At 44.8% G+C, this 14,981-nt stretch overlaps 1 long non-coding RNA gene across 1 annotated transcript in view; it reads left to right on the top strand.

The window, feature by feature from the left end:
• The window catches only part of LOC114688941, a 64,012-nt gene that overhangs the window by 27,119 nt on the left and 21,912 nt on the right, over nucleotides 1-14,981 (top strand). Inside the window, exon 2 of the long non-coding RNA XR_003733824.2 lies at nucleotides 12,245-12,316. This is a non-coding gene — a long non-coding RNA (uncharacterized LOC114688941). The remainder of the gene's footprint in view (nucleotides 1-12,244; nucleotides 12,317-14,981) is intronic.

Raw genomic sequence — 14,981 nt, 5'->3', positions numbered from 1 at the left:
CTCTATAAGGTCTTATTAGTCTATTTTCTGTCTAAGCAGAGCTGACAACCAGTTTGGGCCCTTGCTTGGCAGCCCTACCAGGGGCCCTAACAGCTCTGCCAGCTTGTGCATTGGCTAGGCTTCAGTGTCATCCTGAAATCAGCGTCTCCCAGGTCTTGTCATTGGGCCCCTTCCCTCATTGGCTGGTGCTGCCGTGATGAACAGAGCATTGGTAGCTCTTTGAACTGTTGGTTTGGTACACTTTAGTTGGAGTGTGCATGGGTGAGTGTTTAAATCTATATCTCAAATATGTTATCCTTCTCTTGGATTCCATTTAAGGAGGACTACAAAGTTAGTTCGCTACCTCAAGTCTGTTCTTATGAACATTATCTTCTTAAGATTTTATTTGTATTTCAGGTGTGTGAATATTTGCCTTTGTGTGTCTGTGTGTGTGTCTATGTGTATGTGTGTGTGTGTGTGCAGTGCCCAAAGAGGCCAAAAAAGGGGTGTAGGATCCCCTGGAACTGTAGTTACAGAGAGTTGTGAGCCACCACGTGGGTACTGGGATCCAGACCCCATTCTCCTGCAAGAGCAGCCAGTGCTCTTAACTGCTGAGCCATCTCTCCAGCCCTGCAAAACTATCCTTGTGGGCTTGAATCTGATCAGTATTTGGACAAGCATGTTAGACTGCTGTCATACTGACTACATGGATAAAGGGGTATGTCCCTGGAAGTTAGGTCTGGCACTAAATTACATTCACATCATGTGAGGTGGGTATGTGGATGCATCTCTGTTTAAGAGCAATTCTGTACTTACATGATTCATGTATCTGTCGTTCCCTATATTGTTCCTAAGACTTTGGGACAAATGACAAAAGCCACATGAATCTTCTACAAAATGAGTTACCTGCTATGCAGAGTAAACAATGTAAGGTTTAAGGCGCTTAAAAGCACACTTATATTTTATTTAATTATTACCTAAGATGTTTATCACGCATTTGTGGGGTGTCTCAGTTGTCTTTTACTTCTTGTTAATTTCAATTACTATATGAAATAGTGTTCTATTATGACATTTTCCTACTTATCCATCATTGTGTTTGGTTCAAAGTCATCCCTTTACTACTTTTCTCTTTGTTGGTCCCCTTCTCCCTCACAAATGGTCTCCTGCTTAAATGTCACATGTGTACACATACATACATTTCTTTATTTAAATCTACAACTCTCCTATGAGAGAAATGCAATATTTCCAACGGACTTCAGTATCGGTGTGACACACACTTAGACTGTGGACTGACGGAAGTCAGCACTGGGTCCATGTGTCTGATGGAGAAAAGGGTCCGTGTGTCTGATGGAGAAAAGGGTTGAGACTCGGTCACTGTTCCATCGCTGTGAAGAAACGCCATGACCAGGTCAACTCTTAGAAAAGAAAACATTTAACGGGGGGGGGCTTGCTTGCAGGTTCATGGGTTAGTCTGTTACTGTCATGGCAGGAGCATGGTGGCACACATGGCCCCCGAGCAGTAGCTAAGATTTACATCCTGATCCACAGGCAGAGGGAGAAAGAGAGACTGGGCCTGGTACAGGCTTTTGAGACCTCAGAGCGCATCCCCCCACACCCCAGTGACACACTTCCTCCACCAAAGCCACACTTCATGATCTTTGCAATCCTTTCAGACAGTTCCACCCCCTGGGGACTAAGCATGCAAACATGTGGGCATGTGGGAGCTGTTCTTATTCAAACCACTGCAGGTTGCATTGACCTCATCAATTAAACCTTGGACTCCTCCACCCCAAACCAGGTAAAGCTATTTCAACTACCTGAACTCATTCATAAATTCCTTCCTTAAAGAATTGTTAAGGCCAGCCTGGGCTACCAAGTGAGCTCCAGGAAAGGCGCAAAGCTACACAGAGAAACCCTGTCTCGAAAACCAACAACACAAAAAAAAAAAGAATTGTTAAGGAACACCCAATAATAATCCCAGTACTTCATTTCTTCACTTGCTAGTCTTCTTTGCCTTGAAGAACACTGATAAATGAAATCAGTGGCTAAAAACAAATGACAACTTAATTTCTTGAGTCTTCTTCTTCTTATCCTCTTAGGATAAATGTTGTGCATTTAGAAAATCACCTGCAGAGCCAATGCCATCTGAATTCAACATCCAGAAAGAAAGCCTTCCCCAAAGCTACCAAAGGCACACTGAAAGACCTTCAGTGAATATCTTATTTACAGTCTAAACCTATGCCAAAGAATGCAAGTGAACGCACATACACAACATCAAGTTTTTATGTATAATAAAATTACAAACATTTCTAAATTAAACAAAAATTGTTTTTATTGGATCCAGGCATTGCAGTTGGAGAGAAGTTCATCACAAGTCTCAGAAAGGCGTCAGGGGTTCTGGCTGAGCTGCATTTTGCCACGCCAGCCCTATGAGGAGCTGAAGCATATAAAAAGCACGGAGGGTGGGTGGCTCGCTTTATCCTAAAACGTATCAAGCCTTTCATCAATATCATGAAAGTTTCTGGTGTCGTTGGAGTCATGGAGCTGTGGAAGAGTTGAGGTAACTGAGTGCCACCCTCTTCCAAGTACAGACATTCAGACATAGCCTAAAAACAGTTACAAGAGGAGTTTGAGTCCCTAAGAACATGCATGCTTTTTAATGTTTAAAAGTAAGTTCGAAGGGCTGGAGAGATGCCTCAGCAGTTAAGAACACTTGCTGAGCTCACAGAGGACCAGGTTCGCTTCCCAGCACCCACATGGTGGTGGCTCACAGCTGTCTGTATTTATAGTTCCAGGGGATCTGATGCCCGCTTCTGACCTCTTGAGACACCTGTAATCAAATGCACACGCGCACAGCGCACACGCGTGCACACACACACACACACAAACATTTAAAAAATGCTTTTTAGAGCCATATAGGATGGAAGAGTGCCTCTTGGAAAGCAAGAAACCAACAGCCTGGCAGCTTCCAACTGGGGAGATCAAAGTCCCTCCAATGCAGAGTTTAGACATCCTGATGGGGAACCAACATCAGGACAACTCCTGTGCGCTCTTTACTTTGCTAGAAGATAGACAGGACTAGGGGGAGAGAGAGAGAGAGAGAGGAAGAGAGAGAGAGAGAGAGAGAGAGAGAGAGAGAGAGAGAGAGAGAGAGAGAGAGAGAGACTCCAAACTCATGTGCTTGCTCCAAAAGTGTTACTAGAACCTGTTGTCATGGTGGGTCAATATTCAAGGCACTTCAGCCCACACCTGTAAATCGTGGTCTTTCTAATGAATCAGCTCTTATCTCCCTACTTTGATTTCATTGGTTTAACTGACTTCATCTTGAAGACTCTCTTGAGAACTAGTGCTAAGCAGTGTGTCCTCGACTTCAAAAGGCTGAGGATGTTCACACGCTTGTAGACGCATGCAGCCTTCCTGGGAAATATCACAAGTGCCTGATGGGAACAGTCTGTCCCAAATGAAAAAGGAGACGAGAGCTGTCCGTTGTCTAATGGAAAACTTGAGTCAACACAGTCTGGTCAGAAATTGTTTGGCTGGACAAGTGTATCCTCTCTGCTCTCTCTTTGGTACTGATTGGAGTGGGGAGACTGTACATTTTTATCTCGTTAAGTACTATTAGGAATTATAGGCCCGAAGAATGGTGTTTATACCCCTAAAGCTTTCTTGTTCTGGCTTTTCTGTGGTACAAATGAGACTTTTTATGTTCTCCGAGTTCACACAAGCTGGCAGCAGTCAGCAAGGATGCAAGTTTGGGGGAAGAAGTGATTCCAACTGCCTTCATTCCAGAGCCACAGCAGCAGACATTCAACTCCAGTTTCCAGTAGAAATAAAGGTTCATAGTGTTTTCCGTACACCTCACATGGGGAAGGCAGCACCTTAAATTAGCTCACAGGAGATGGCTGCTTCAGCAAATCTCTGAAACCGTAATGTGATAAAAAAGACAGAAATCTTGCTCCTTGCTCCAGGTTCATGCCAGGGGCTGATTTGCTGTGGCTCTGGCCCCTGTGTCATCATTCTGAGACCCAGGTGGAGTGCCACCCCTACCTAGGACATGCAGCCTCATGACACAGGGACAAGAAAGGGAAAACTGGCAGGTGACAACCCCTATGTGTTTTTAAGGTTTTTTTTTTAATTAGCGTATATTACTTCTGCTTACCTCTTATTGGGTGAAGTGGATCGTATGACCAAGCTAACTAATTATATATTTGATTATTTATTAAAAGAACTTAGTTTGCATGTTTATGCTTAGTATAAATTCCATGTGCTATATGATGTGTGTCATATACACATACTACACATGATTTTCCCAACTTGGCTGAAAAAGAATTTAAAACAGCTCTTCGGTGAAAAGGAATAAACCTATTTCTTAAAATAGGCTTACCCTCCTTTTACTGTAATAGAAATTATTTTAGTGACGAGATTTGTTACTAATCCAGCTTGCAGTTGATATTTCAAAACTAGGAAATAAGGCTAACCTTAAGATGAAGGGCTGGAGAGACAACTCAGTGGTTAAGAGCACTGGCTACTCTTACAGAGGACCTGGGTTCCGTTCCCAGCAGCCACATAGTGCCTCACAACTGCCTGTAACTCCAGTTCCAGGAGATCCAAAGCCCCCTTCTGGCCTCTGTGAAAACTGCATCCATGAGAACATACACGCACACAGATACACACAGACACATAATTTAAAAACAAAAAAAAATTTTAAGAATTGATGATGGAATGAACATTATGTCATTACGTGACTCTGGCTTTGGAGAAAGAAATGCACATGCTCAGAGCCAAGAGCTTCTGATCTGGTGGAGTGGATTTAGATGCCACAGCGTTGTATGCATCTATGAACTACCAGGTTTTTCCTTCCTTTTTCCTTACAGCAATATGTTTTGTTGTGCATCTAGAAAAGGGTTGTTTGAAACCATAGTGAGATAAAACAGGTGTTTATAAACTGACTTGATGTTTTGAAAATGTATTGATTGGCAATCTTAAATTTGCCCTAAATAACCTGTATTTTAGCTTCCTGTCCTCACTTAGAATATCATATAAAGGAAAATGTTATACAAAAAAGCACCTTTAGTGTATGTGTGTGTGTGTGTGTGTGTGTGTGTGTGTGTGTGTGTGTGTGTGAGAATTATTCAGGTATTAAAAATACCAAAACAAACTTAATACAGATTCATAAAATGCAGGAAAAATGATGGATCTGACATCAGGCCATAGACTCTAAATCGAAGGCAGAGAAAACCATAACGTGCTGGCCTACACCTGTAATTTAGGTTCTAATGCCCTCCTGGGAGAAGGATCCTGGGAAGTATGTGCTCTGTGCAGTCTTAATGAGCATGTTATTCATGGCCATATAGAGACGAATTGGCTAGCCTGGCATTAATTTGAACAGAATCCGCCTCGTATCTGACCAAAGAATACACATTTAATAAGCAGGGCCTTCACTTGAGAAGTTCTCTCTGAAGGCAAAGGCGTCATTTGCCTTAAGTAGTACATTAATCATGGAACTAGCTCATCAGTATGAATTATCCTAAACCTATAACCAAGAGCCTGTTGAAATCCTAACCCCTCTCAGATACCATAATGTTGGTTAATTGCATCCAAGGAGACATCTCGTGGTGGCTGAGTCACCCCTCAGTGCTAGTAAGACCTTCTTTGGGAACAAGATGCACAATACGCTCTCCAGTTCAGTGGAGGGGGAAGCCAGGGCTCCCCAGGCCCCCTTCCCGACTCACTCCTGTTGAGTGTCTTCATGAACACGTGGGAAGCAGCTGCTTCACACTGGGGCCAGTCTGTCTGTGAAGTCTGCAGGAGTTTTGTGAGGACAGTGGTCGTGACGACCCCAGTAATAAAACTCGCGGGAGAGGAGCCCTGGCTCCTTCCAGCCAGTCAGATTTCTCATCATTCATCCTAACGTAGCCCTGGTTCGAATCTTCGGCCAGTTAGGAAGACTACTTCATGCCTTTGGGTTAGCTATGCCATACAGGGTACAATGTGAACCCAAACGTACTGAACACGCTTAGCTAGGCATTTCTCTCTCGATGCGCGCACCAGTTTGAAAATACAATGAGGCCGTAACGTGGGAGGAGTGGCCAAGTTAAGTTGCGCAGCAGACCCTTCAAAGCTCAGCAGAGCTCTTGCCTTGACCGTGGCCGTCCTGCGTCTGGAGCGGCCACTGTTCCTTCGCACCGAAGTCGCTAAGTCCCGTCCCCTTTGAGGAAAACGGTCTAAGTCTCTACCTCTGTGAATCTCCAGCCTCCTCCTACCTTCAGTCTGCCCTGGGCAGGACTTCCTGAAGCGTTTCATTTTGGCTACGTTCGTTGTTAGCACCCCCAGCCAAATACAACTTGGTAGTATTCAAATATCAACATATTTAAGAAATCATTCCGCAAACAAAATAAGTTTCATGGTTTTTTTTTTTTTATAAATAATATCATCATATGGGAACATACTCACGGTGTGTAATTATGTTTGTGAACAGCAATCGAGCTAAGATACTATTATGTTGCCACTCAGGCAGATAACGTACATTAAAGTATGTGTTGGTAATGAGACAAGGTTTACTTTGATTGTGCCTTCCAGGTTTCCTTCAATAATGTTTCAAAACTGAATGTGTGCAATTATTAAGAAACATGGTACGATTTTGTAAAAACATATCACTAGCCAGGGTTTGTTTCTACGGTGCCTGTATTCCCATACCCATAGGAACATACAGCCCTCCAGCCCCACTGAGACAGCCCCCCTTTCCCACATGTCCCCATCACCCACCCACCCCACCCCCCCCAGCTCTGTCACACTCTAAGCAACTGGCTGTAGGTCAGGTGAGGAGGTGAAGCTGAGGCAGCTGAGGCGAAGCCTGTGACATCCTGTCAAATCGGAATCACAGACAGGTCTCAAGAGAGAGTTCCCGAGGCTGGAGAGACGGTTAAGAGCACTGGTTGCTCTTTTAGAGGACCGGGATTCAATTGCCAGCACCCACATGGCAGCTCACAACTGTCTGTGACTCCAATTCCAGGGGACCTGACACCCTCATATCCATGCAGACAAAACACCAATGCACATAAAATATAATTAATTAATTAAAAACAAACAACAACAAGAAATAGAGGAGTACCCAACCCCAACCAGACGCCTACTGAACTTGTTGCATAAGTCATTGAAACACAAGTTGTTTCCAGGCCCCCAGTGCCGTTGACGTGAGACCCTAGGGCTCCTCAGGCTACACTGTGGGAGAAGGAGACTTCTCAGGAACACATGGATGGTGTGTAGTTGGGAATTGGGATGGTCAGCCTCAAACCATCCCAATTCCCAACTACACACCATCCTGCTGTTATAACTAGACGATGTTGAGTCATCCTTCTGTCCCTTGTACCCAGGCCGTGTATGTTCTCTGTCTTTTATTCACTTAGCAACCATCTCCGTTATCTGATGGAGAAGCTTAGTGTGTATTGGATTCATAGTATACATAGAGTTTAGGACACTCAACAAAAAAAATCTTGGGTATAATGAGCCAAGTGACTTGATTATTATGATTATTGTTTATTATGTGGACTTGTTATAAAACTGATATTGGAGGGGCTGGGAAGAAGGCTCCATTGGCCAAGCACTGGCCAGGCAAGATGCTGAGCTGAGTCTCGGTGGTGCATGCCTGTAATCCCAACACTGAGACAGTAGAGGCAGAAGGTTCCACAGGGCTGGCTGGCTGGCCAGGTGGCCAGGTGGTCTGGCTGAATGTTCAGCTTTCGATTCAGTGAGAGACAGACATTGTCTCAAGCAACAAGCAGGACAACAATAAAGGAAGGTCAACTTTAGCCTCCATGTTCTCACACTTGTGCATAGTCATCTGCACACACACACACACACACACACACACACACACACACACACACACACTTGGACATATACACACTTATATGACAGACACATGCACAAATTTCACCCTTAGTTCTGAAGAAGTCCTGTCATGGTACCCAGCCAAATGGATTACATTCTCCGAAGTGAAGTGCAATAAACCTTTCTTCAATTTCCCTTTCCATAACTTCAGGTACTTGAAGTCTACCTCAGAAAACACTGAACGTAGATAGATAGATAGATAGATAGATAGATAGATAGATAGATACATACATACATACATACATACATACATACATACATTAGATAGATACATACATACATATATACATAAGATGGTTGCACAAAAGATACATATATAAATACATAGATAGATACATAGATACATAGAAACATAGATACATAGACAGATACATAGATACAAAAATACATAGATACATAGATAGATAAAACAAACAACTCATGAGTTTGGGGAGCATGATGAAATCTCACAGAGTCCCACAGGGTCCCACAGGGTCCCACAGGGTCCCACTGTATCACACTGGGGATGAGAGTTGCCTTTTTGTCTCAAATGTGCACACTGTGTGTGTCACCTGCCTGACAGTCATTTGGAAGCCATCTTGGCTATCAAATCAAAAGTCATGGCGTATAATGGGCTTTGACCACAAACAGGGTTTCACCATCCATTGGGAATCTTGGGTTACATCTCTTCGGGTAAAAGGGGACATCTCTAGTACAATAACCTCAGGAGAGATCTGGAGGCCCTGGCACCCCATGGCATTCTTGAAAACACAGCTTGTGTTTTCAGAGGAAGGCTGCAGTGAATTGACGTATTGCTGCAGCTGCTACAAGAGCAGGTGAGGGCTGCAAATGGGGAACAAACAGAATAGTCAAAATGTGATTTTAATGGCTCTTAATGCTTTTGTATAATACGGTGATGGTTACCGAGAGTGCATTAAAAAATAAATGTCCATGCTTTCCTCATCAAGTGCCATTTAAATCTCATTAGATGGATCTTTGTGAAATGGCACCGGCAATACGACTCACTTCTAATTGTCCTGCGTCTTGGCCACTGCAAAGGCCCTGGGGAAAACAGCATTTGTCGGATAGGGGTTCGAAGGACTGTGGGTGAGCCAGAGACGCCGTAAGGCCCATTTCCAACTAAGCTGAACAGGCAAAGTGAAATTTGATGGTGGCGATTATACGAGATGGTTTTGTTGCTGGTTGGTAAAGTTTCCTTTGCTCTTCAATTGCGATGTCAAGACGCTAGGCCAGCAGCCATTATTCCCTTCGTTATCTTAATATCACTGTGCCGGGTAAGGTGCCCCGATACTGGGTGTGTATAGAGAGCTGTTGTGTCCTCTAGACAGATTGATTCCTTTTTCACTACGTATTGACCTCTCTCTTGTAGCTAGAGTTTTCCTGCCTGGCCCACAGTCAGGACAAATCTCTGTCACCCGCCAGTCCCACAGCCGCTTAGACCCAACCAAGTAAACACAGAGACTTATATTGCTTACAAACTGTATGGCCGTGGCAGGCTTCTTGCTAACTGTTCTTATAGCTTAAATTAATCCATTTCCATAAATCTATACCTTGCTATGTGGCTCGTGGCTTACCAGCATCTTCACATGCTGCTTGTCATGGTGGTGGCTGGCAGTCTCTCCTCCCGCCTTCCTGTTCTTTCTTTTCTCTCTGTTAGTCCCGCCTATACTTCCTGCCTAGCCACTGGCCAATCAGTGTTTTATTTATTGACCAATCAGAGCAATTTGACATACAGACCATCCCACAACACTCTCCCTGCTCCCTTGTGGTTCCCACTTGTCTGGCACTGGTTACCTCTCTCACGATGTTGACAAAATGCCCAAGAGAACAGATTTTAAGGGAGGATTTGCTTTGTGTCACAGTTTGAGGGGATACAGGTTGGCATGGTAGGGAGGACTTGCTCATATCTGGACAGGCTGGAGAGCACAGAGCTCATTAGAAAGGAGGCTGACCTATAACCCACCCCCACGCCCTCAGTGGCCCATCCCCTGCAGCTATGTCCCTTCTAAGATTCTACAGCCTTCTAAAACACACCACCACAGCATATGGGGACCAAGTGTTCAAACACATCCCTTCCCATCCACCCCAAGGCACAGCACAGCATCCCTTCCCATCCACCCCAAGGCACAGCATCCCTTCCCATCCACCCCAAGGCACAGCATCCCTTCCCACCCACCACAAAGCACAGCATCCCTTCCCATCCTTCATTATCAACTCTACAAGTCATCTAGAAGCATCTGAAACAAGATCCTCCATTAAGGAAGAACGCTGTCACTGAATCTTTCCCTGTAAGAATGCCAAAAGGACGCATGTGCACAGCTTGATAGAAGCATTTAGGCACAATAAAGGCACATGTCATAGAGTGCAATTAGAGACGGTCACGTCTCGCTGTGTGCGCTGTGTGAGACAGGCTAGGCAATTATTTCTAAAGTTTTGACTATTTATTATTATTTACTCCTCGCAATTTAGATTTGAGTCTGAAACCTAAAAACTTGGCACAGGCGTTTTAAAACAATGATTTTTTTGAAAGGAAGTGAAATCGTCTGGAGAGACCTTCTGTAAAATCGTTCTGCCTAGCTTCCATCCCATCCCAATGCCTGACCAGAGTTCTCAGTTCCAGCAGGTTTTCTAGACAGAGCTGTGGCTCTAGGTCCCCACATCTTGTTATCATTTCTTTCCCAGGGGTTTACCATCCTTTGTTTCCCTGAATTTCCATTTCCCTCTGAGTTTCCTTACGCTGTAGAGCTCCTGGCTTTTAGGTCTCTCCATGTCATCCTTTTCTGGCTCTCTGGGACTTTTTTGCTAAAAAAATCTACTTTTTGATCATAGTACAAAAAAAAATAAAACAGCAAAATGCATAATTGGTGTGATTCGCTAGAAAATACAGAGTACTTTGATTCCTTACCAACTCCTAACTGAACTTAAAGTCCGGAAATCAGCCAGTGTCATAGTGAAGCAGGCGGTGGATACCCAGCCTGAAACTTGACGTGAATATGAAACCCATGCTGGTCAGAATTAGCAGGAACCCCTCAATGCTACAAAGACCAGAACTTGGAGGTTCTCTATTCCTGGGGTGGCGGCAGATTGGGGATACTAAGGGAAGCTCTGCCTCCCTGAAGGTTTTGCTTTTGTGCGTCTTTGGGAGCTAAGATCTGACCTTTGGTTTGTTTTAATATACATTAAATGGCTGTGTCACATCAAACATGCTGGACAGCTGCTGAGATTTTGTTAGAAAGGGCGCACAGTCTCAGGCCTGCGGCCCATGCTCGTGTAGATCGTGTGTGCGTGTGCGTGTGCGTGTGCGTGTGCGTGTGTGTGTGTGTGTGTGTGTGTGTGTGCGCGCGCGCGCGCGCGCGTGTGTACAAAGGATTCAAGGAAGGCCTTTGCTAGCAGTTTTGACTACAGAGGAACAAGCCCCCGGGGAAACGGAAACACACCGACTGAGCATCGCAGCGGCTGGGGAGATCTTTGGCGGGGACCTCTCCCTGGGCTTTTTACTTCTATTTGGAGAAACTGACCTCCTGCCAGATGAACTTCTTTTCCCTGGGCTGATGTTTATCTAACAGCATGGTGGTTGTGAAATCCTCCACAGTTCATGAGGTCAGAGAACGACCTGGTTTACACGCTCCTCCCATGTCACTCCACAGACTCCCTCAGGGAGGATGTTCGCATGGGCAGCGGGTATATCCACCCCACCAATGGTCACCCAAAGGACCAGCCAGCCTCTGGGGTGTGGCCTTCTCGGGTCTGGCTGCTCCGTGAGACTCGGGTCTCAGCATCCTTTTCTCCTCTGCACTCTTGAGTTTGAAGTCATTCCAACAGGCTTGACCAATGAACATCTTCATGCGATGTATTGGGAATTAAAACCGTCGGTGAAACTGGATTTTTGTAATGCCTTCGTTCGTGAGAAAATGGACTGCTGCTTGTGTTTTTTTGTTTTTTTTTGTTTTTTTTATCTTGAGTGAAAGAGTAAAGCAAGGTTGAATAAATAATCTCGGGCTTATCTTGGAAAGTTTAAAAGGTCCATTAAAAAGAGGGTTATGATTATTATAATAAGTCTTTCTTCTCCTCCCTCAGCACCTAGTTCCTTGGTGCTTAAATACGGTGTTTTTCCCTGGAGGACATCCAGACTTTGTGCTCTGCCCTCCGTGGTTGGTTGTCATTCCGTGAACTGTGGCCCCACGGAGATAATCTGAGCAGACACAGCAAGCGCCTCGAGTGGCCTGGACATTCTGTGTGTTCTCCCTTCTGGGTAGACTAACTGACACGAGACAACCCAGGAGAAGCTTTGCCTCGTCTCGACTCTCGAGCGCACACCAGCAGAACTGGGTTGTGGCTGTCGGACTCACAATGTTCTTTTTCTTGTGTTTTTCAGAAATCGAGGCAAAGGAAGCATGTGACTGGCTGCGAGCTGCCGGGTTCCCGCAGTACGCTCAGCTGTACGAAGGTATGTGACCCTGCCCCTTCCTTCTTCAGGAAGAGAGGAAACTCAGGACGAACCATGTGGACCCTGCCTGGTGCTTTCTGGGTCGTTGCTCTGAGGCACTGTGGCTTTGCTTCCTTCCTCCCTCAGCCTTGGCAATCCTAAGCTCGTTCTGACACATCTGGAAATAAGAGTGCCCCCCCCCGCCCACCCACCACCACCACCACCACCCCGTTCACACTCCGCTCCCCTCTCCCCCTGCAGATGCCCACCCAGCTCTTCAGCTTCTTTCCAGTGTCTGCCACAACGCGCTTTGCCGATTAGCATGTTCTTCCTGGTTTTATCTTCATTGTGTTCAGTTGTCTTGAGATTGCAATGAATTTGTCTTTAGTAAGCTTCCTAGATGTCTCTAAACTAGTTGTTTGGGTATAGCCCTTCTTTATGCTTATTTTACATTTAAAAAAAAAATGTTATGGACCAGATGTCAGTCTTCTGAGTTTTTGGTAAGTGGCTTTTCTTGCCAGTATTATACTTCTGGTTCTTGATTCTTTAATTAATAGTTAATAAACTTATTGTCTTAGTTACTTTTCTATTTCTGTGATAAAACACCATGACCAAGGCAACTTATAGAAGAAAGAAGTTTATTTGGGGCTTACAGTTTCCGAGGGTTAGAGTCCATGGCCACCATGATGGGGAGGGAGCAGAGCAGCAGGCAGACACAGTGCTGGAGCAGTAGCTGAGACTTACGTCTGATCCACAAGCAAGAGGCAGAAAGGGTAAATGCTGGGAATGACATGGGCTTCCGAAATCTCAAAGCCCACCCCTAGAGACACCCCTCCTCCAACAAAGCCATATCCCCTAATGCTTCTCCAAGCTGTTCTACCAACTAGGGATCAAGTAATCTAACACGATGACCCTATGGGACCATTCTCATTAACCACCATTTTCATTTATCCGTATCTTATTGATTTCTAAGATCATCATCAAATCTTCGATGTTTTGTAGATCATCCTTATATATACATCATGACGTAGTCAAGTCCAGTAGTGAGCAGATGGCACACGAGACCATCTGTGGAAAATTAGAGCTACTGGTATTTATTACAAAATTGTAGATAAGATATACACAAAGAAGGAGCCAAGGGCTTATAGTTATTGGAGCTGTCACTACCACAAGGGGATGATGCCAGAGCCCAGAAAAGAAGAACCTCACACATATCCCTGGAGGGAGCACACAGTTGGCCATGGATCCCTGTAGCTCGAGTTTTCCTGCCTTGCCCACAGTCAGGACAAATCTTTGTCACCCGCCAGTCCCACAGCCGCTCAGACCCAACCAAGTAAACACAGAGACTTATATTGCTTACAAACTGTATGGCCGTGGCAGGCTTCTTGCTAACTGTTCTTATAGCTTAAATTAATCCATTTCCATAAATCTATACCTTGCCACATGGCTTGTGGATTACTAGTATCTTCACATGCTGCTTGTCCTGGTGGCGGCTGGCAGTGACTCCTTCTGCCTTCCTGTTCTTTCTTTTCTCCTCTCTGTTAGTCCCGCCTATACTTCCTGCCTAGCCACTGGCTAATCAGTGTTTTATTTATTGACCAATCAGAGCAACACATTTGCCATACAGAACATCCCACAGCAGATCCCTCCTTGCATTTCAACCACGGCTTCCCATTGACCCAACACAAAGGAAGGCAGATAGTGTGAGCCTCTTTAGATATTATCCACGCTCCCAGTGGGTCTCAAAGCATACAGCAAAGTAGGAGACAGCAGAGCGGGTCTGAGAGCTCAAGAGAGGGCACCTAGCACATGAACAAAGGCAGCTTCTCTTCCTGACGGCACAAATGTTATGTAGGCTGGAAAGATCCAACAGAATTTATCTTAACTTATAGATGACTCCTGTCCTTTCATCCAAAATCTCAATTTTATATTAAAAACCAAAAGGTTTTTTTTCTCTACTTTGTTCATTTAAATTCTGTGAGGACAAAGGAGAGTTAATGTTGGAATGTAGTTTGAAGCTTAGAATCTCTGATAAAAAAAAAAGTTTCCATGGGGTCCTACAGAGCCTTTTAGATGAGAGAGAGAGAGAGAGAGAGAGAGAGAGAGAGAGAGAGAGAGAGAAGAGAGAGAGGAGGAGGAGGAGGAGGAGGAGGAGGAGGAGGAGAGAAGAAGAAGAAGAAGAAGAAGAAGAAGAAGAAGAAGAAGAAGGAACGAAGGGATTCCTATAGCTCCTATAGTTTAAGTGTAAGATATTCCCGCCTCCTACTCTCTCCCAGCAATTTACTAATTAGGAAGGAAAAGTCCAGAATGTTAAGTGACTCTCTGTTCTAGTTAGAGTTTCTGTTGTGACAAACACCATGACCAAAATAAGGAGAAAAGGGTTTATTTCATATTATAACTCTCAGGTCATACTCCATCACTGAGGGAAGTCAGGACAGGAACTCAAGGCAGGAACCTGGAGACAGTAGCTGATGCAGAGCCCATGGAGGGGTGCTGCTTACTGGCTTGCTCATCATGGCTTGCTCAGTTCACCTTCTTATAGAACCCAGGACCACCAGCCCAGGAATGGCACCATCCACAGTGAGTGAGGCCCTCCTCCATCAATCACTAGTCAAGATAATACCCCACAGATTTGCCTGCAAGCCACTACAATGGAGGAATTTTCTCAATTAAGATTCTCTCTTCC

This window comes from Peromyscus leucopus, chromosome 23, assembly GCF_004664715.2.
Source record: "Peromyscus leucopus breed LL Stock chromosome 23, UCI_PerLeu_2.1, whole genome shotgun sequence".
Lineage (NCBI taxonomy): Eukaryota > Metazoa > Chordata > Mammalia > Rodentia > Cricetidae > Peromyscus > Peromyscus leucopus.
Note: the sequence above shows the minus strand (reverse complement) of the source record. Positions and strands in the feature narration are given on the sequence as shown.